Source organism: Ranitomeya variabilis, chromosome 5 (genome assembly GCF_051348905.1).
Source record: "Ranitomeya variabilis isolate aRanVar5 chromosome 5, aRanVar5.hap1, whole genome shotgun sequence".
Taxonomy (NCBI): domain Eukaryota; kingdom Metazoa; phylum Chordata; class Amphibia; order Anura; family Dendrobatidae; genus Ranitomeya; species Ranitomeya variabilis.
Window position 1 is genome coordinate 255484180 of NC_135236.1, and position 21051 is coordinate 255505230.

The 21051-nt window shown below is 42.0% G+C and overlaps 1 protein-coding gene across 3 annotated transcripts in view; it reads left to right on the forward strand.

Annotated features, from left to right (window-relative positions):
* LINGO1 (leucine rich repeat and Ig domain containing 1) overlaps positions 1 to 21051 on the forward strand; it is a 576922-nt gene that overhangs the window by 552798 nt on the left and 3073 nt on the right. Inside the window, exon 1 of one of the 3 annotated variants that reach the window (XM_077264083.1) lies at positions 7104 to 7727. The exons of the other annotated variants lie outside the window; for them this stretch is intronic. The gene's annotated coding sequence lies outside the window, so the exon portion shown is untranslated. Of the gene's footprint in view, positions 1 to 7103; positions 7728 to 21051 lie in introns of those variants that run through there. 3 annotated transcript variants of the gene reach the window in all.

A 21051-nucleotide genomic window follows, 5' to 3' on the forward strand; every position in this document is an offset into this window, starting at 1 on the left:
GGTTCAGTAAACAAGCACATTTTGTACCATTATCTGGCCTTCCTAATGCTGAGACTCTATCTAAACTATTCATTGAGCATGTTATCCAGTTGCATGGTGTGCCTGTCAGTGTGGTGTCTGATAGAGGGGTGCAATTTGTGGCAAAATTTTGGAGGGCTTTTTGTAAAAGGCTGGGCATCAGTCTGACCTTTTCATCGGCCTACCATCCCGAGACCAACATTCAGACTGAAAGGACCAATCAGTCTTTGGAGCAGATTTTACAGTGTCTTGTCACATCTATAGAGGATGATTGGTTCTCTGCAATTCCTATAGCGAATTCGCTTACAATAATCGTGTCAATCAGTCCACTGGAACTTCTCCATTCTTCTGCAATTATGGATTTCACCCTCATTTTGGTGAGTTTTCCCGGCTGGATTCGCAGTGTCCAGGGGCTGATTCGGCCTTTCTGCGCTTGGGGGAGATCTGGAGTGAGGTTCAGAGAAACATTGGGGAGGCTCAGGGCAAATATAATTTTTTTGCAGATAAATGACGTTCTGTGGGGCCGGCTTATCAGGTGGGGGATAAGGTATGGTTATCCACTAAAAATATAAGGCTGAGAATTCCCTCTGCTAAGTTGGGCCCCAAGTTTATTGGTCCGTATGAAATTTTAGAGGTGATTAATCCTGTGGCCTTTCGCCTGCGTTTGCCTCCGTCTTTGCGGATCCCCAATGTGTTCCATAAGGCACTTCTGAAGCCGTCGGTGTCCTGCTCTGGTGAGTCTCCCTCGCACCCGCCGCCTGTTGTGGTAGATGGCCAGACCGAGTGCGAGGTGGAACAGGTGGTGGATTCTCGTATGCTCCGCCGTTCACTTTAGTACTTGGTCCATTGGAAAGGTTACGGTCCTGAGGACCGATCATGGGTGCCGGCGCGTTCGGTCCATGCTGATCACTTGGTCTGGGCCTTTCATGCTCGTCATCCAGGGAAGCCTGGGGGTCCGGTGGCCCCCCATTGAGAGGGGGGTACATTCATGGTCCAGTCCGGAGTTTATTTTCATCTTTCCTCTCTTGGGACTGGTTATGCAGGGGTTAATCTCCTCAGCCTCATTCTTGAGCTAGCTGGGCTATTTCAGTCCCTCACAGCCTGCTGACCGGTGTTCGTGATAGTTCATGCTACCCAGCTTGAGCCCCTGACCTCTATTCTGATTTTGGTGATCCTTGTGTCTCTGACTGCCTGTACCCGTGTATGACTCGATCTGATCTCTGGACATCGCCTCTTGTTTTCTGCCTCTGACACCATGCTCCCCTCCTGGTTCTGACTTTGGCTTGTACCCCGACTTTGTCTTACGTCTCACGTTTTGGTTACCACGTTCCCGGTAGGCTCTGATTTCTTGCGTGTCTATTCTCCTGACTGCCCCTGTGTACAGTGCTGATTTCTCTGTGTATGACCTTGGTTTGTCTGACATCTTTTATTACCTGTGACACCTGTGCCTGAGCTCTGTGTTACTACTCTTAGTGTCTAACCTCTCTTCCCTCACCAGCTCCCCCTGGTGGAGGTTTCACTACAGCTGGAGATGGACATCACTGCATATTTATGATACAAATATCACAGAGATGGTCTTTTAGACAGTTGTAAACACCATGTAGGCCATTATCACCCCCATACACATTAAAGAGGTTGTCCAGTACTCAATCAACCCCTTCCCAATCACTATGTTTCCCCCCATTAAAATAATAACACTTATACTGTGCCATTGCAGCAGTGTCGGAACTGGCTCTCTTGGAGTTCACGTGTTATATCACGTGATCCCTGCAGTCAATCAGTGGCCACTTCACTGATCCATCCATTGGACAAATTAGAAGTCAGCTCGGAGGAAATCAGAACTGCAGCTGCTTTCAGTTCCTACAGATGTCAAATAGGTTTGTAGGAAGGGTCACTAAAGCGGCCACTGATTGGCCAAAGGGATCAAGTGACATAACAGTGTCATGTGAGCCCCGAGAATGCCAGTGCCAATGCTGCTGGAATGTCCCCGGCACTAGAGGTAAATATAGTAAGGGATAGTATTTTTGATAAAGGGATCCTGTCACCCCCCTAGGCATTTTAAGTGAAAGAGCCACCTTCAGCAGCACTAAGGCTGCAATGTGAAGGTGGCTCTTATGTTTAGCATCCCCAGGAATGCTGAAATAATCACTTTTATAAATTTGGCGCCATACCTCTATTGAGTCCGGGAGGTATAAGTTCTCCCTGACTCAAGCGCTTTGCAGCCGTCCATCATCCTACCGGGTGCCGCCTCCTCTCTGTCGTGATGTCACCGGCGCCATCATGTAGCCGAGGCCCCAGATCCCGCCCCACAGTGTGTTATGATGTATTCACACTGCGGGGCCGGGAATCTGGCACTTGCGCAGTGGAGCGGGTCACAGTGCTCCATTGAAGATAGTGCCGAAGTCTCGCTAGACTTCACAAATCAATAGCCATCTAAAGTGTATGAAGAGTAAACTGAACTCGTCATGTTTCTGTACAACTTGAGATAATGGGCCACAGTTACTATTTATGTGGTGCCAGAAATCTGGTATATGTTGCACCTTATTTGTGATGTCTCCTTCTTATTAACCCATTAACCCAGGCTGCCCTAACTGACACTTACAAGTATCCCACAAAATTACAAATCACACTTTTTCTCAATTTTGGTGCTTAACGCTAGTTAAACCATCAGACCAAGTCTTCATGATTTTATAGTATGAGTTGCCGCAACATATTTCCAATATTGTGAACCCTCATCATTGTACTGTATATATAGTCTAGATATGCACTATGCAAGGTGGCTGCCGGACACATAGTTGATGTGAGGTATGTATCGGGGAGGTGGTTGCCCTTTGTGATGTTAAACTGGGGTAATGTTCTAGTGCACATAGTACTAATAGGCTTGTCTTGTGCATCTGGGCCAGGTTTTACCAGCATCCTGAGAGATGGGTGGGTTTGGCTGCCCACATGCCCATCCCAGGGTGTGGTTCACAAAGTAAAATAGAGTCTGTTTGACACACGGAGGACCTGATTAAACACCTAGTGCAAGCATGGCTGCAACACAAGCCCAGCAGTGACAGCACCAGCAACAACTACCACAGCAACAGCTGTCACAACAGGAGACAAGTAAGCTGCTTATGCAATAGATCCAGCAGCAGCAACAAGTTCAGCACCGTCAACAGCAGCAGCAGATTAAGTTGCTCACAGGGGCGATTTGTGGCATGGTGGCATCTGACTCCAATGGTCACCTGATGATTTTTCCATCCGGAAGGCGGTAAGCCCTGCAGAAAATGACCCTGGGTGATGACATAGAGGCCTTTTTGACCATTTTTAAAAGGGTTGTTGAGAGGGAGAAACTCCTACCAGAGTAGCCAGGGACGACGTTGTTCATACTATGTGTATCCAGCCTTCAGTATGAATGGTAGAACCAGCGAGGAGCCACTAGCTTATCCTGTAAAGGTGAAAGTGACTGGACTGCTAGACTCAGGGAGTTTGCTGACCCTTGCAAACTGATTTCTGGCCTGTTAAAAAGGTTTGTGTCCACTTCATCCACTGGGATGATAAAGACTATCCAGTGGACAGAGGGGACATTGAAACAGCCCAAGCTACTGAGTCCCACGAGGTCAGCATGGTCCAGAATTTATTGCACCTTATTATAAAAGGCCGGGACTTTTGTTTGTTTTTTGGACTTGTGGGGGAAGGAGAAAGGAGACAGGACTCAGTTGCTCATATAAGAGACTGGTCACCCCTAAAAGAATTGTCACCACAACCAGTGTCTGACGTGGGGATGAGGAGGTAGTGTCCACTGAGGCCAACATATCTGAGTTAGGGGTGACCAGTGAAAATGTAGGGTCTGCTCAATATAGGGACCTAACTCTGATTGAGGTGTTCAATAATGTAACCATCCTAAATGGATGCGCAGGAGCCGGGGGCTGACACCAGGTTTCCCTATTTTATGTTAAACGGGGATCTATTGTACCGGGTTACTAAGGTGAGAGAGGAGATAATGGAACAATTGTTGGTACCTGGACCCATAGACGGAGGGTGCTGGACATGGCCCATTCACACGTCTTGGGTGGCCTTCTAGGGTCTGGGGGTGGAGAAAACTCAAGGACGGGTCATGTGGAGGTTCTATTTGCCTGGATGTCAGCTGGAAATCTTAAAGTATTGCATATTCTGTCCCACATGCTAGCTAACCACCCCCACCTTCCACTTTCGAAGTCCCCTCATGTCATCACCTATCTTAGAAGTGACGTTTGAAAGAATTCCCATGGACTTGGACAGTCTGTTGGTTCAACCTGCTCATGAGTATCAATATATATTGGTCATCTTTGAAGTGCTACCCTGAGAAACTACTCTGTGAAAAGTATAGCCTGCGAGTTGGTCCACGTTTTTCCTTGGACACGGTTGCCGAGGGACTTCTTGACCAGCGAAGGAACACTCTTCATAAGTAAGGTGAGGAGGAAACTGTGTGAGGCCCTGCAAATTAAACAATTGAAGACATCAGTTTACCATCCCATGATGGACGGTCTTGTGGAAAGGTTCAATGAATTATTGAAGAATATGCTTAAAGGGAACCTGTCACCCCCAAAATCGAAGGTGAGCTAAGCCCAGCGGCATCAGGGGCTTATCTACAGCATTCTGGAATGCTGAAGATAAGCCCCCGATGTGTCTCCTACCTTATCTGTGGTTTTCTATCCGAAAAGTTCTGCAAGCCTCTACTGAATTCTCCCCATTTGAACTTTTGTATGGCCAACATCCGCGGTGACTCCTTGATATAGCAAAGGAAACCTGGGAAGCCGAAGTTACGCACCACCGGAGCGTCATCGAGCATGTCACCCAGATGCAGGAGAGGATTGTGAAGGTGATGCCCATTGTAAAAAAGGACATCTCCAGGCACAAGAGGCTCATTCTAGGGTCTACAATTGGTCAGACAGGTTGAGGCAGTTCAGCCCCAGGGACCAGTCCTCGTACTTAGTACCACAGTGGAGATTAAGTTCTTGGCCAAATAGCAAGCCCCTATGAGGTGGTGGAGAAGCTTGGTGGAGTGAACTACAAGGTTCATCAACCAGGATGCCCGATTTTTCTGTCTCTAAAACCCGATGACGAATGGAGATTCTGTAACAACTATAGGGAGCTGAGGTTCCTCCTAAATTTTGCCATGATGGCCGCACCCCTGACTGACCTCCTTAAGGGGACAAAATAAACTATGGACTAAGGAGGCAGAGACAGTATTTCAAAAACTGAAAGTAGCTCTGTGTAAGCAGCTGGTTCTGGTTGCTCCCGACTTTAAGAAGGAATTTCTACTCCAGACAGATGGCTCAGAAGTTGGATTAGGAGCGGTCCTTTCTCAAGAGATACATGGAAAGGAGCACCCTGTTCTCAACCTAAGTAGGAAGCTGTTGGCATGTGAGAAGAATTATTCTTTTCCAGAAAATAATACTCAGCCATAAAGTGGGCGGTGGACACATTATGATTAGTGTTGAGCGATACCGTCCGATACTTGAAAGTATCGGTATCGGAAAGTATCGGCCAATACCGGCAAAGTATCGGATCTAATCCGATACCGATACCCGATACCAATACAAGTCAATGGGACTCATGTATCGGACGGTATTCCTGATGGTTCCCAGGGTCTGAAGGAGAGGAAACTCTCCTTCAGGCCCTGGGAACCATATTAATGTGTAAAATAAAGAATTAAAATAAAAAATATTGCTATACTCACCTCTCCGACGCAGCCTGCACCTTACCGAGGGAACTTTTTAAAATGCGCGCGTGTCCAGCCTCCCGTGACGTCACGGCTTGTGATTGGTCGCGTCGCCCATGTGACCGCGACGCAACCAATCACAACGCCGGAACGTAATTTTAAAATCCTGAAGGACCTGAAATTACGCCACGGCTTGCTGTGATTGGTTGCGTCCCGGCCACATGGGCGGCGCGCGACCAATCACAAGCCGGGACTTCGCGTAAGGAAGTTAAAGCGCGAATTTTAAGCAAACAACGCTGCCGGTTCCCTCGGTAAGGTCCAGGCTGCGTCGGAGAGGTGAGTATAGCAATATTTTTTATTTTAATTCTTTATTTTACACATTAATGTTGTTTCGATACCGATACCCGATACCACAAAAGTATCGGATCTCGGTATCGGAATTCCGATACAGCAAATATCGGCCGATACCCGATACTTGCGGTATCGGAATGCTCAACACTAATTATGATACTATCCGTTAGGGTGAAAATTTAAATTAGTATCAAACTATGCTCCACTCAGGTGGATGAGGGAGAAAAAGGAGAAAATGCTTTAGTTACCCATTGGTTTCTAACCCTACAGAATTTCAGTGCCCATGTAGAACATAGAGCCAGGAAGCCACATGGTAATTCCAATTCCCTCTTAAGAATCCCATGTCTAGAGGTAGAAGGTGCCAAGTCCCCAGGCTTTAGGCAAAAGGGGGAGGTATGTAAAGTGGCTGCCAGACACCATGAAGCACCAATAATACAGCCTGGACATTTAAATGGAAACGGATTCAGTGTTGCCTCACCACGCACCCAAGTGATTAGTATTCCTGCAACATACAAAATCAGTACAGGAACGCTTTATATAAGATGCACTTTTATAAACAGTCGACTTTGTATCTTTATATAGCTCAATAGTGACCTACACAATCCATCAACCTATATTAAGAATGGAAGACAGAATCACATCACTCTTTGTGCTTTATTGTACGGAGGAGTAAATTTACTTCTTATTTTATCAGGCTGGGCAGTAGAATTATCTCTTAGTATTTAATGTTGGATAACATAGCTGTTGCTCTATAGCTAAAAAAAATAGTGGTGAAATTTCCAAGCATAAATGAGTATACCATTCTTCAGCGCACAGCGCCGACCAGTACAGTTATCTTTTAGCAGACAGATGTACAGTATGTCAGCATCCAGAGGTGAGAAGAGTAATTATCTCTTTAAATGTAGTTCTGGGCAGCATAGTTATCTCACAGAGTCCAGCAGGGGCCAGCGCAGCTATCTATCCATGTTGGGTGCTGGACATTAGAATTCTATCAGCATGCCATGCTTGGCAGCAGTAGCATTGCGTTGTCTGTGTAGTGCACACTGCTGCGTACTACTTGTATATAGGAATAAGGAGCAGAGTCATTGCTCACAGCTGTTCCTTCTCTCCAGCTCATTGTCATAGTTCCTCCTCTCCTCTCCCCTCTTTCCTCTCCTCCCTGCTTCTTTCTGATTCTGTATCTGTTTGTCCCTCCTCTTTGCTTGCTTCTTCTCCCTTACCCTGTGTGTTTTCCTTGCTATCTCACCCTTCTCTCTCATTTGAGCCTCATTTTGTCTCTTTCTGCTGTGTAGCTGATCTGCGTCTATACCGTGATATGTACCGTGTGCGCTGCAGCTTCACATCAACCTCTGGATTTTTTTCTGCTGAGTGGCAGTGGATGTGTGTCCTTGTGCGTCGCTGTCTCTCTCTAAGCGTCCTTGTATGTGTATGAACCTCTGTGGCTGTGTATTGTAATATCCATAGGATAACTGTGTCACTGTCTGTATGATTGGTACTGAACCCATGTTTAATTGTGCGAGAGCCTCTGTCACTGCAGATCAGCGTGTGTGTGTGATTCTACATATTATGCTCTGAATGCCAGGAAGATTGTATTGAAGTCCTTCACTGCTACCCTTTCATTGGCGATGGAAATGGGAAAAGGCATCTCGCAGCTGCGAAAAATGAAGGCCAGGTACAGATATCATCTATCTATGCTTTTGATATGGATGTCACAGTTTATGTAGCCAATTATGCTACATTACAAAGTGCAGTCTACAAAAATACCATTATGTTCCATCTGAGATGGATGGGTATCTTTGCAGACATCTCCATTCTCCTCTTCGTATATATATTTTGTGTAGAACAGACATTTCTGAAAAATATCTGACCATTTATATGATTATGTTGATCTTGCATTGTAAGTTTACTGTATTTTTTTATTTATTTTTTGTTCATTTCTGTACAATATATTCATCCCACAACAGTAACACAGCATCGTTTCTTTAGCAGCCCTTCCCTCATCCTCCCCATTTTTCATTTTCCCCTTCTGAGTATCCATCCCGTTCCCCCTCCCAGGCATGTTAATATTCCGCTAGTATCGTGAGAACATATGTGCTTCTGGTGTATCTGGCCTCCTCTCGGTATTCCTCTCATGTACATGTACTTCAGCAGCATTATTGACCCCATATTCTACTAGATGACCCAGGAGACCTGTGTACAAAATGAAGGCAGGGAGAATGGTTTTGAGAGAATATTAACAGCTCATTGAAAAAAAATGGGCGATGGAGGACATTGGTCACAGTTTTCATATTCCTTTGGGTGGAAATACCTATATAAAAGGAGATTAAGCTTTAAGAATCGCTCTTGTTTATGTAGGCACTGAGAATATTACAGAACAAAAGGCGGAATCTGGAGGTGTCTGTAGATATGACTGAGGAAGAAGGAGGAATGTGTACCCAGTGGGGAGGAAGAACAGTAGAGGGAGACTGCTCTATATATTCCGGAGATGGAGCCATGGAGACAGATGACTGTACAGTTTATAGATAAGCAGGAATAGATGGTTATATCAATTCCAATAATATAGCCACACATTAAAAGGATTATGGGGCTTGTCACAGGAGAGTCTGCCTAGAAACCCACCAGAGCACAAGCAGCATCCGAGCAGCTCACCGATTTCACAAGATCAGAGCGGCTTCTCACATCTCTCTCACTGGAGGATTAGCCCTTTGAATGCTTTACACGCTAATAAGGCCCAGTATAGAGTAAAGACCCTTCACAGGTTCTGTACGCTGGGGCCGTGCTTTACAATGTGCTTCATCAGACAAAGCTTTAGGTGGCCTTCATCTTAGAAAAAAAAGAGCATAGCCTTTTTAATTCAGTCTTTCCATCACCTGCATTTCCTTCTTTATTCTGTACCCAACATCCCAACCAGCTTGACTTGCAGCCGATGCGTATTACATAAGCTCTATTATATCTTTTGTAATCGTCACCGTTTTTTCTATAATAGCAGGCAAATCTGTTTTCTCGTTTGCATAAAATGAAAACCGCATCCAATATTTATTCTGTTTATGAGTGGTTGTTGTTTGGTATTTGTGTTTGTTACCATTGTGACAGTTCCAGATGTATATTATATATTCAGCATATGTTCTGCCGTGCTAGTCATAACACCATTGTATACACTGGCTAAACAAGCAATCTTAAATGCAAAGACAATTTGGCAATTTCTGTCCAGCGCCTCTTATAAGTTTTACATATTAACCATAGTAGTTTTATGCGGTTTCCACTAGTGATATATTTTGCTTTTGGATGGATTTAATTATTAATGCCATTATGTTCCTATCACAAGATTCCACTATATTCCTGAAGACATTCCATGCCATAGAGAATTGTATCTATTCTACATTGCCCATTTCAATGGCATAAAAGTCCTTCAATGTCCATTGCCCCTGGCTATGTGTGTATTCATATATTAATGACCTCAGGACTTCTGCAGATTAGTGGAGGTCCCAATATTTATTGATCAGAAGTGATAAAATAGCTTAGTGATATATCATCCCATCTAATAGAATGACAACCTCCTTAATTTTGGCTCATAATAAATGAAATTTGGAAAACAACAAATCACGGTGAGATCTGTACTGTTTATATTGTTCTCTCCTGCTGAGTACTGTCAACTCATCACAAAGATCCTTACTGATTTGTAAATCCATCCCTATGTTTAAGGGGTTGACTCACCATGATAACCACCATAAAGAGGGATCGGGCCTGGCGATCAGCTGATTGTCATGGCACTACTTCCACAATTGATGGGAAAGTACTGGCCCACCATACATTTGCACTTTGGGGAATGTAGTATGATGTGGCAGCCATGATACATTATGACATCAATAAAGCAATATTGAGGTTGAATACACAAATCATATGTATTACTATGGTTTCTACAAACAAACTGTTTTTCTTATTCCTTTACCAGTATTTTGTATTGTTTGTTGCTGCTATAACTATAGGTTGATCCCCAAATGTGAATGAAGCAGCTCTCTCTCCCTGCCTCTTACCAGGAATTCCCAGCACAGTCCAGTTCAAGCTTGCCTAAAGAACAAATTATAATTGGTATATGTTTAAAATGGATACAAGCCATGAAGTGAACATCCGCCCTTGAATACTATTTAATTCTTCTTATCTAACCTATATTATATAGTTTTAAATGAACGGCATATGTAAAACAGAAAATCCTTTCAATTTCTTTTATATATTATCCTTTCCTTTGACTTTATCCGGTCTTTTATTTAGTAAAAAGTTTAAAAACCATACAAAATGAAGTTTTCTTTCTATATGTAAACCAAAGTGTAAAAGGAAAAACACTGACCTACCCAAATTCAAGGAAAACAGAATCAACCAAAATATTCGGAATCCTTGCCCAGATTTGCGCTGCTCAGTTTCAAAAAGATACAGCTTGATTCTTGGCAGAATATACAGTGGGGGAAATAAGTATTTGATCCCTTGCTGATTTTGTAAGTTTGCCCACTGACAAAGACATGAACAGTCTATAATTTTAAGGGTAGGTTAATTTTAACATTGAGAGATAGAATATCAGTAATAAAATCCAGAAAATCACATTGTATAAATTATATAAAGTTATGTGCATTTTGCAGTGAGAAATAAGTATTGGATCCATCTGGCAAACAAGACTTAACACTTGGTGGCAAAACCCTTGTTGGCAAGCACAGCAGTCAGATGTTTTTTGTAGTTGATGAGGTTTGCGCACACGTCAGGAGGAATTTCGGTCCACTACTCTTTGCAAATCATCTCTAAATCATTAAGATTTTGAGGCTGTCACTTGGCAACTCGGAGCTTCAACTCCCTCCATAAGTTTTCTATGGGATTAAGGTTTGGAGACTGGCTAGTCCACTCCATGACCTGAATGCGCTTCTTTTTGAGCCACTTCTTTGTTGCTTTGTCTGTATGTTTTGGGTCATTGTCTTGCTGGAAGATCCAGCCACGGCTCATATTTATTGTCATGGTGGTGGGAAGGAGGCTGTCACTCAGGATTTTACGGTACATGGCTCCATCCATTCTCCCATTGATGAAGTGAAGTAGTCCTGTGCCCTTAGTAGATAAACAACCCCAAAATATAATGTTTCCACCTCCATGCTTGACAGTGGGGACGATGTTCTTTGGGTCATAGGCAGCATTTCTCTTCCTCCAAACACAGCGAGTTGAGTTAATGCCACAGACCTCAATTTTTTCTAATATGACCACAGCACCTTCTCCCAATCACTCACAGAATCATCCAGGTGTTCATTGGCAAACTTCAGACGGGCCTTCACATGTGCCTTCTTGAGCAGGGGGACCTTACGGGCACTGCAGGATTTTAAACCTTTACGGCGTAATGTGTTACCAATGTTTTTCTTCGTGACTGTGGTTTCAGCTGCCTTGAGATCATTAACAAGTTCCCCTCGTGCAGTTTTAAGGTGATCTCTCACCTTCATCATGATCAAGGATACCCCACGAGGTGAGATTTTGCATGGTGGCCCAGATCGATGTCGATTGACAGTCATTTTGTATTTCTTTCATTTTCTTACTTTTGCACCAACAGTTGTCTCCTTCTCACCCAGCATCTTACTTATGGTTTTTGTAGCCCATTCCAGCTTTGTGCCGGTCTATGATTTTGTCCCTGACATCCTTATAAAGCTCTATGGTCTTGCCCATGTTGTAGAGGTTAGTCTGACTGATTAATTAAGTCTATGGACAGGAGTCTTTTATAAAGGTGACTATGTAAGACAGCTGTCTTTAATGCAGGTAATTAGTTGATTAGGGAGCATCTAACGGGTCAGTATGAGCCAGAACTCTTAATAGTTGGTACGGGATCAAATACTTATTTCTCACTGCAAAATGCAAGTAAATTTATAATAATTTATACAATGTGGTTTTCTGGATTTTATTTTTGATATTCTATCTCTCAATCTTAAAGTTAACCTAAATTTAAAATTATAGACTGTTCATGTCTTTGTCAGTGGGAAAACTTACAAAACCATCAAGGGATCAAACACTTATTTCCCCCACTGTAGAAATGCAGAAAGTGGCACTCACCACTGGCATGTCAGTAAAAGGCAGTCTTATTTGGTCATCGGATGGTGAACCAGCAACAGCTGTTTCGTGTGACTACATGCGTGGGGAACCAGCAGAAGTGTGTACTCATGGGAAACAGCTATTGCTCATTCTTTCTATGTCTGTGTTTACCATCCAATGACCAAATAAAACTGCCTTTTGCTGACATAGTAGTGGTGAGTGCCACTTTCTGCACTTCTATATTCTGCCATTTATTCCATGTGTCGCAGGAGATTGGCCATTTTCCCTTTCCTTTTCACAAACCTCATATTACAGCTTGCTGTATTACAACTGACAGCAGTAGAAGTCATCTGCCACTGGAATAGAAGAAGAGGCACAATAAGCCCAGGCCTTTTAATAAGTCACACCCCTATTATTAACACTTTTTCTATTGAATATTTCTGCACAAATGCTTGTTTTAGGAACATGCAGAAAATTCTGCCAACAGAGGAGACAAGACTATCTACTTCTTATCATTCATTCCTAGGTTTCATGTTTCTTTATTAGACACATTTATTGCACTGTAGCCCAGCTCAGCTAGTATATCTTACATTGCTCCATCTTTTATGATGCCCCCTCCCTGCACTTAACACCTGGTTTATTCTTTGCAGAAATGTGCATTAAAATCCATTAAAGCTATTAGATTTCACCTGTTTCATAATGGTCCCCTCATTGTACTGCCAGCATTTATCTATGTTTTACCATATTTGTATCAAAAGGGAGCTTTGTTTTATGATCATGTAACATTTGGTTTAAAATGTAGCACATTGCAGCAATCGAATTTCCATATTTATTTATTGAATTCTAAGAAGCATTACAATTGAAAAATAATAAGTGCAATAATCATCACAGAAAAAGAAAGCCGAAGCAGAAAGCAGCACACTTCCGTAAACTCTATTCCACTAATGTATTGTTACCTCTTCCCACACACCTCCACAGCGGCCCCCACACAGGAAATGTCCTCTGTCTCTAGGGCATACTCCATGTCAGTCCTTCTCAACCTAATCTACTGGGGTCTCATTAGCCAGAAAATGTGTCATGATGACACCTGTTTATCTTAATGCACCACCCTGTTGTTTTTTATTTCGGCACTGGAGTGGCGCCACTAACGTAAGTTCCCTAATCCTAGTATTATATTTGCCAGCCACCATTTTCAGCCCTTCCCTGTGCTGCACCAGTCTTGTCCAGCCATCTTGTTACCGCAACTTTTGACTGACCTTCGCAAGTTTTCATTGCAAGTTTATGAGAACCTCTTTCTGGCCATGTTCTGACTTACATTGATTTGGGACTTCCGAATCGCCCAACAAACACTGGAGTGACCCAACAGGTCACAACCTGCAGGCGACAGACCAGAGCCGCGCTGATAACGGATGATGGCGGCCGGTGAGCATAATATTAGGGGAAGGGAATGTAGATTAGTAGCACCACTCCAGAGGTGAAATAAAAATAACTGCTGGAGTGGTGCTTTATGTTTCCTGACCTCTGTATTATGGTTAGGGTGCAGACACATGGAATGCACAGGGGCCCGCTTCTGTCTGTGTCTGTTCCTGCTAATTGCCATTCGGTTTTGCAGTTGAAACAGCAAACCATGTGGACATTAACCATTGGTGATCAATTGATAACCAAGTTTTAATAGCCTGTTTGAAAACCATGGTGGCAATTTTCAGCTGCATCAAGGTTATTGTAGATTGTAAGCTCTTACATTATCTTACATTCGCTTTAATTATTGTATTATCTTTAACTTTGTTACATATGACTGTTGTGTATGAACTGCGGAATATGTTAGCTCTATATAAATAAAGATTATTATTAGCCGCTAGGCCTCCTCCTGATGTATCTGTGACTTAGAAGCTCCACATAATTATTTATGGTCCCAAACCAGAGATTAACCAAACATATAACCAAGTGATATTGTATTCTGCTCATAATGTTGAGCACAATGTTATGTACCAGAATATGTCAGAGCTGTGGAGTTAGAGGTTATAAGAGGTTATATCCGGAATACAATTTTTTTTTAGATATTATTAGATTCTCAAAAGGGTAATCTCACCATACACAAAGCAAGCGTAATAAATATTTGGAGGAGGTTCTATTTCTAGGGTCATTTGTCCCTCTGCTGAAATATCTAAAGTGTCTCTCAGCATTCAAAAATAGTAGAAAGTACCCTACTTTCTGCAATATAGTTACAAGGTCAGTTGCGCTGCAGTGGATGCACCATTAATGACTAAGATGGCCTTTAACCTCTTTCTGACATCGGGCTTAATAATATGCCGATGTCGGACAGCCTCCCTTTGATGTGGGCTCCAGCGCTGAGCCCACATCTTTCCTGGCACATGTCATCTGTTAACCCTTTAATTGCCACTGTCAAACCCTGACAGCGGCACATAACACGTGCTTCCGGCAAGCGCATCGGAAATCTGCCCATCGGTGACCCCCGTCACGTGATCGTGTGTCATCAATGGGTTGGCATGACAAAGTTTGGATTTTTTTTTTCCCACTTAGATAAAAAAGAACCTAGACATGTAGACATGTTTGGTGTCTATGAACTCATAATGAACTGGATGGCAGCTCAGTTTTAGCATTTAGGACCCGTTGAAGTGCTGAAGGGCGAAACAGCTGTATTCCGTACCTAGCACATGTCGCCCGTGACTGAGCCGCACAGCGTCTAATAAAGCAAGTGAAAACCGCATTGGTGAGTGCCATCCATTATTTTCTTTGGTTATTGTAGTTTTAGCATTTAGTGAACATAGTAAAAAAGCAAAACAAAAAACTACTGTGGGATTTCACTTTCTTTGCAATTTCACCGCACTGGGAATTTTTTTCCCATTTTCCAGTACCTGATATGTTAAAACCAATGGTGACATTCAAAAGTACAACTTATCCCGCAAAAAACAAGCTCTCACATGGCCATATTGACCGAAAAATAAAAAGTTATGGCTCTGGAAAGAAGGGGAGCAAAAAACAAAAACGTAAAAACGAAAATACCTCTGGTCATGAAGGGGTTAAAGGGATCTGTCATCATATTTGACCTGTCTAAATTTTTAATATGGGCATACAGGTTATAGACTGCTGAAAAAAAGTCCTACCTGTATGTCTCATATCAAATGTCTTGTTGCGGATGAATCATTTTTTATTACTTTATATACAGTAAATGACGTCTTCCAGGCTATGGAGAGGACGCTGCCTGGAAGATAACTCTGCCTCCAGAGCTTATTTTATATGGAGGGGGAGTTACCAGTGCAATATGTAATGGCCGCTCTCTGCTCTCCTGATCTCACTGCAGAGATGTGTGTGATCATTCCTGACACATCTGCAGGTTCCTCTCAGCTTCAGCTTCCAGATAACAGGCAGACAGGGTTGCAACTTGTTGCAATTCAGCAGGGCTCAGAGAACTGCAAAAAATGTGTTTGCAACAAGACAAATTTAATTTCCTCTGTTATGTGTTAGTTACTTGCCTCACACTGGTAACTCCTCTTCATGTAAAATAAGCTCTGGAGGCCGAGTTATCTTCAGGCATCGTCCTCCCCATAGGCTAGAAGATGTAGTTTACATATAAGAAAAACATGGATCTATCTGGAAAAAGACATCAGATCACAATTATCAAGGTATCATTTTATTCAGACGGCTTAGGAAGATTGACTCTACTGACAGATTCTCTGGCCTCTAAGGTGAAACTGATCATAGTGGCTTTTCTCCTGCTTACATTCTTATGATGGTACTGTAGAGATGGGAATGGCAGTCGGGAAATAAAATCTAATTCAATTGTCCAAGAAAACCAGCAGCTTTCGACGGTGATTTATTTTTGATATTTTAACTTATATAAATGTCTCTAATTTGGTGTCACCTTAGTCCTACATATAATTATCAGCTGAAGTTCTCATTTATCATTTTGCAAACAAAAAATAGATACTTGCTTCATTTCCATTTTAAATAAACATTTGTTTGGCATTTTATTAAATATGTATATTCCTTATTTGTTAGATGAAGGGAAAATGGAAGACTGTGGTGCATCACATGATTTATTCACAAAGCTAACTTTATTTTTTTGCACTTGCAATAGGCATTAAAACTGCATGAGAAGACTGTCTCAGCTTCCGTTTTATAATTGATATATTGGGTAATTTACTAAGAGCTTACTGGTTTATGAAACACTTATTTGTGAGGTGAACGTTCCTGTATTGCGGTGGTGATTCCAGAATATGGCTGACATTTAGATCCTCAAAGTACAATGCATTGTTGACGTTGGGTTTATAGGCGGCTGGAGGAAGATGTTTGGTCCAAGTAATATTCAAAGTATAATATCTAATCTAACACGGGGTTCGTGTATCTTTAGTCTTGGGTGAGATTAAATAGTGAATGCTGAGTGTGACCCATACAAATCCCCCATATTTGCTAATTGGGTTTTGCACGCTATTTGACTATACATTTAAGTTCCATAATTACATAGTGCATTGTGAGCGACGTTCTAGCCCCTGGTGAATCATTACCTTCCTCCACACATAATGGAAATATGGGGGCCCTTTATTTCATGAAGCTATTTTCAGACTTCACCCATCTCAGTTGAATGGAAGAAATCTACATTTAAATCCACATGTAAATTGCCATGCAAAAACGGAGCGAATATACAAAGAGGAAAACCTAAGGTGCCGCGTGGAATATTTTTGCACACATCAGCAATTTGTGAACATACGCTAAGGTTCATTACATGATTACCTACTGGGAGAGGTAGCTTTATGGAAGCCGTGCTCAATCTTTTCCTCATCAATTGCCACTGTTTTATTACATTTGATAGGGACATCTGCTAGTGTAAATGGGAGAAGTAGGATCACGGGAGCCCTGTTCTCCCTGTAGGTGAAGGTCCCTGCTCCTGTCAGGCATTAATGTCATATCCCGTGGATATGCCAACAAATTTATAAGATGGGAATAGACCTTTTACTATCACTTATTCTGCTGAAGCACAGGATAAATACAGAACACAGATAAATACAGTTGAATCATATTTGACATTCCGATTGCTAGACATACTCACTCGGCCTACTGCAACTATGAAACAGCCTTTTGATTGCCGTTGTCATGCAGTGTATCTCCCTAGCAACAAGTCTTCATTTAGGGCGAGTTGACATTGAGGATAGAAGGCATCCAATGACTTGGCAAGACTTACAGGTTTATAGTAGTACATTAAAGAATTATATGGACAATCTCTTTAACTAACTACAACGGGCCCAATTCATCAAAGCAATTTCACCAGACTTTGGTGTAAAATGCTTTGAAAATTCGCAAAATGTTGGCACAAAAGAGAGTTTTCAGGCTAGTTTCTCCAAGCTCCACCAAAATGGGCCAAACTGGCATGGAACAGGGCATGACAACACAGCTTGTCTAATTCATGATGAGCAGCAGCGTTCCCTGACTGGGGTAAGATTTCTGGTGAGGAGCATGGAGGCACAGGCCACTTGTCAGGTGCACATCTCTTCATGGATCAGGAGAGTCTGACTCCATTCATCAAGACCAGCAACAAAATCATTGGTCTTGATGAATCGGAGCCAGCAGGGCCAGACTGGCCATCTGGCAGTTCTGGCAAATGCCGGAAAGGCCTGTCTGATCGTGGGCCACCTTGTCTGCTGCATTGTTAGTAGAATCGGTGTTCTCAAGATACCCATACTGCTAAGAGTTGTGATGGAGCGCAGTCGCTGACTCCATCACTTACCCCAACAGGCCACAGTTATCATTAGAAATAATGGTCTTGTAGTAAATCTTGCTTTCCTCCATCCATGGTAATATCAGTAATATATCCCATCTTGTGCTTGGGGAACGGGCCTATGTGATTTCAAATGCCAGGGCTGAATTTCAGCCCCAGTCTGTATCTGGGGGCCAGTTTGTTATGGGAAAATGCACAAGGGAGCAAGCAGGTCTTTATGGAAAGAAGCCATTTTTTAGGATGTATGGTTTTTTTTTCTTAGGTGAGGAAAAAACAGACTTTCATCCATTTCTTTTCCAAGTGTCAATTTTTACCATCAGTATGTCATCTGTTTTTCATGTGAGAAAAGAAAAAAATGTACAAACTTCTTCTACCCATTAAACAGAAAGACACCGACAAAGCTTGACATACTGATGGTATACTGTGTGCTGAGTGGGGTTTTTTCACGGACCCATTCATGTGAATGGGCATGTTTGATCCGTGACTTGGAACAAAAACGGATGTCCCCTTTTTGTTTACTTTTTTGGAGTTGACTCTCAGCCCAGTACATTATAATAGATACATGTTCTATCCCTATAAGACATGGAAAGAAGACGTACACGAAAGATGGATGTCTGAATAAGGCCTTAGTTTGAGGCTAAGTCCATATGGCATAGAAAAGACACTAATTTTACCATCTGATTTCCCCAGGTGAAATTTACTGCAGAATACGGTGGTTGAGGTGAGGATGAGAATTTAACCAATCTTATTCACATAATGTAGAATCTATAGGTTACCAGTTTCTCAGCTGGATTTTCACTAAAAATGTTACCCCTGTAGTGTGAAGGCTGAAATCTGATGTGAATTTGTAACAGGATCTGCAACAATAAAGGACTTGTGCAGAATTTTGAATCCAATGTATATCTTTCCTAATGGTGATAATCTCTGAAATCTCTGTGGAATATTTTGCCATTATATTAAGTTGCACGATGGATAGCTGCGTATTTCGAGCAGGAGATTGAGAGATCACTATATGTGATATATCTGGAAATCTATCTACATGTATAATGAACATACACGATAGAAAGTAGCTGTGAGTGTTGATATTCTGTACAGAACTAAGGCTCTGCTTACCGTCACACCATGTGTTAATTCATCCTCCTTTTTCCCAGACTAAAGTTCCTTGTCTGTAATTATCGTTAATCGTCTAATTGCGCTGTCTGCAATGAAATAGCAGAGGAAGTGGGGGCCGTGTCTTTGTTTACATCTCTAATGTGCGGAAAAGGTGGAGCAAAATGTTTAGAACGGGCTCCTGGCGGCCAGGCTGGAGCGCTCCCTTACCATAGTCACTGGGTGTAGTCTACCTTATCAGTGTATGTGCGTCCTCCATATATATTCCAAGTACCGCTGGCAAAATGTTACACAACCAAACCACAGTCACAATACTACAGACTACTTTAGGATCATTGTCTAGATCTTGTCTAGCAATAAGACCAAGCAAACAAGATAAAGAAATTATTCCCTAAAGGAAGCTGATTATATCATCCTTAGTTCCCTATAAGCAAAGTATGTTAACCCCTTCAACGCGGTTAATTTACCGATTTTCGTTTTTGTTATTTCCTCCCCTTCTTCCAAGAGCCATCATTTTTTTATTTTTCCAGCCATATAGCCATATGAGTGATTGTTTTTTGTGAGAGAAGTTGTACTTTTGAATTACACTATTCATTCTCCTACATAGGGTACTGTAAAATGGGAAACAAATTCCAAGTGCGATGAAATTGCAAAAAAGTGCAATTCCACAATGTTTTTTGGGGGGTTTTTATTTATCATGTTCACTGTATGGTAAAACTGACCAGGCTATATGATTCCCCAGGTGAGTATAAGTACGTAACACTAAATACCATACATGTATAGTTTTATTTTTATTTAAGTGTTGAAAAAAAATCAGAAATTTGTAAAAAAAAAAAAAAATTTCCTTCTTTTGTTGCCATTTTGTGAGACCTGTAACGTTCTCACTTTTCAGGAATTGGGGCTGTGTGAGAGCTTATTTTTTATGCCCTGAGCTGATGCTTTTACTGATACCATTTTAGGGATGATACGATGTTTTGATCGCCTTTTATTGCATTTTATTGCAATGTTGTGGCAACCAAAAACCATAATACTGGCATGTTAATTTTTTTCTCATTACGCTGTTTACCCATCAAGTTAATTTATTTTATATTTTGATAGACTGAATATTTCTGAACGCGCTATACCAAATATGTGTATATATATTTTTTTTAATGGGGCAAAAGGGTGGCAATTTTAATTTTTGTCTTTTTTTTAACTATTTTTTTTTTACTTTTTACTGTATTTAATAGACCCCTTAGGAGACTTGAAGCTGTGATATACATAGCAGAAATCACGATTGGTGATTTCCTATGTCTTCAGCAGCCCCCCGGCTGTCAGGACAACCCATCAGCGCCACGTGATCACGTGACTAGAGCGCCGATAGATGGAATCAATGTCTGAAAATATTAAATGTCGCGGTCAGTGATTGACAGTGGCATTTAACTGGTTAACACCCGTCAAGTGCGGGGAAAGATACCGGCTTAGCTTGAAAGCCTGCGTCAAAGGCCGGGAAACAGTCGATGATTTACAGGCACCTGAAATGTTAAGTGAAATCAACTTGGCCATCACCTAACATATACCAAAGGGAAAATAAAGAAACATTGACGTTGTGGAGTTGATTGGATATTACATCTGGGTATGCCGTGCATCAGATTTGTGAGGGCCTCAATTAGGCATCAGTGATTTTTCTGGTATGTAAAAATGGTCCAGTTTCGTCAGTGTTTTTCATTCGATTTTTATCGGTGTTTGTTCAGTGTTTCATTTTTTCGTATGGGAAAGTTAATAAATTACAAAGCTTCTCCTATGCATTACAATGTTAATCACGGACAGTACACATGGATGCCATCTGGGTGCTGTCCAAGATTTTTACGGACACGTAGACTTTGATGTTGATCCATGATTTGAATAACTGTCCTCAAAATAAAAACCACAGACGTGAACAACTTCATAGATTACAGTGGGTACATATTCTATCTGTGAAAAACAAGCATAGAACTCGTATATGAACAATGAACGTCTGAATGAGTCCTTACACTACCCACACGTACTTAAATGCACCTGTCAGCCAGCAGACACCCTGCAAGTAGATTAATGTGTAAACTGCTTAGTTCCTGTCCTTCTTATA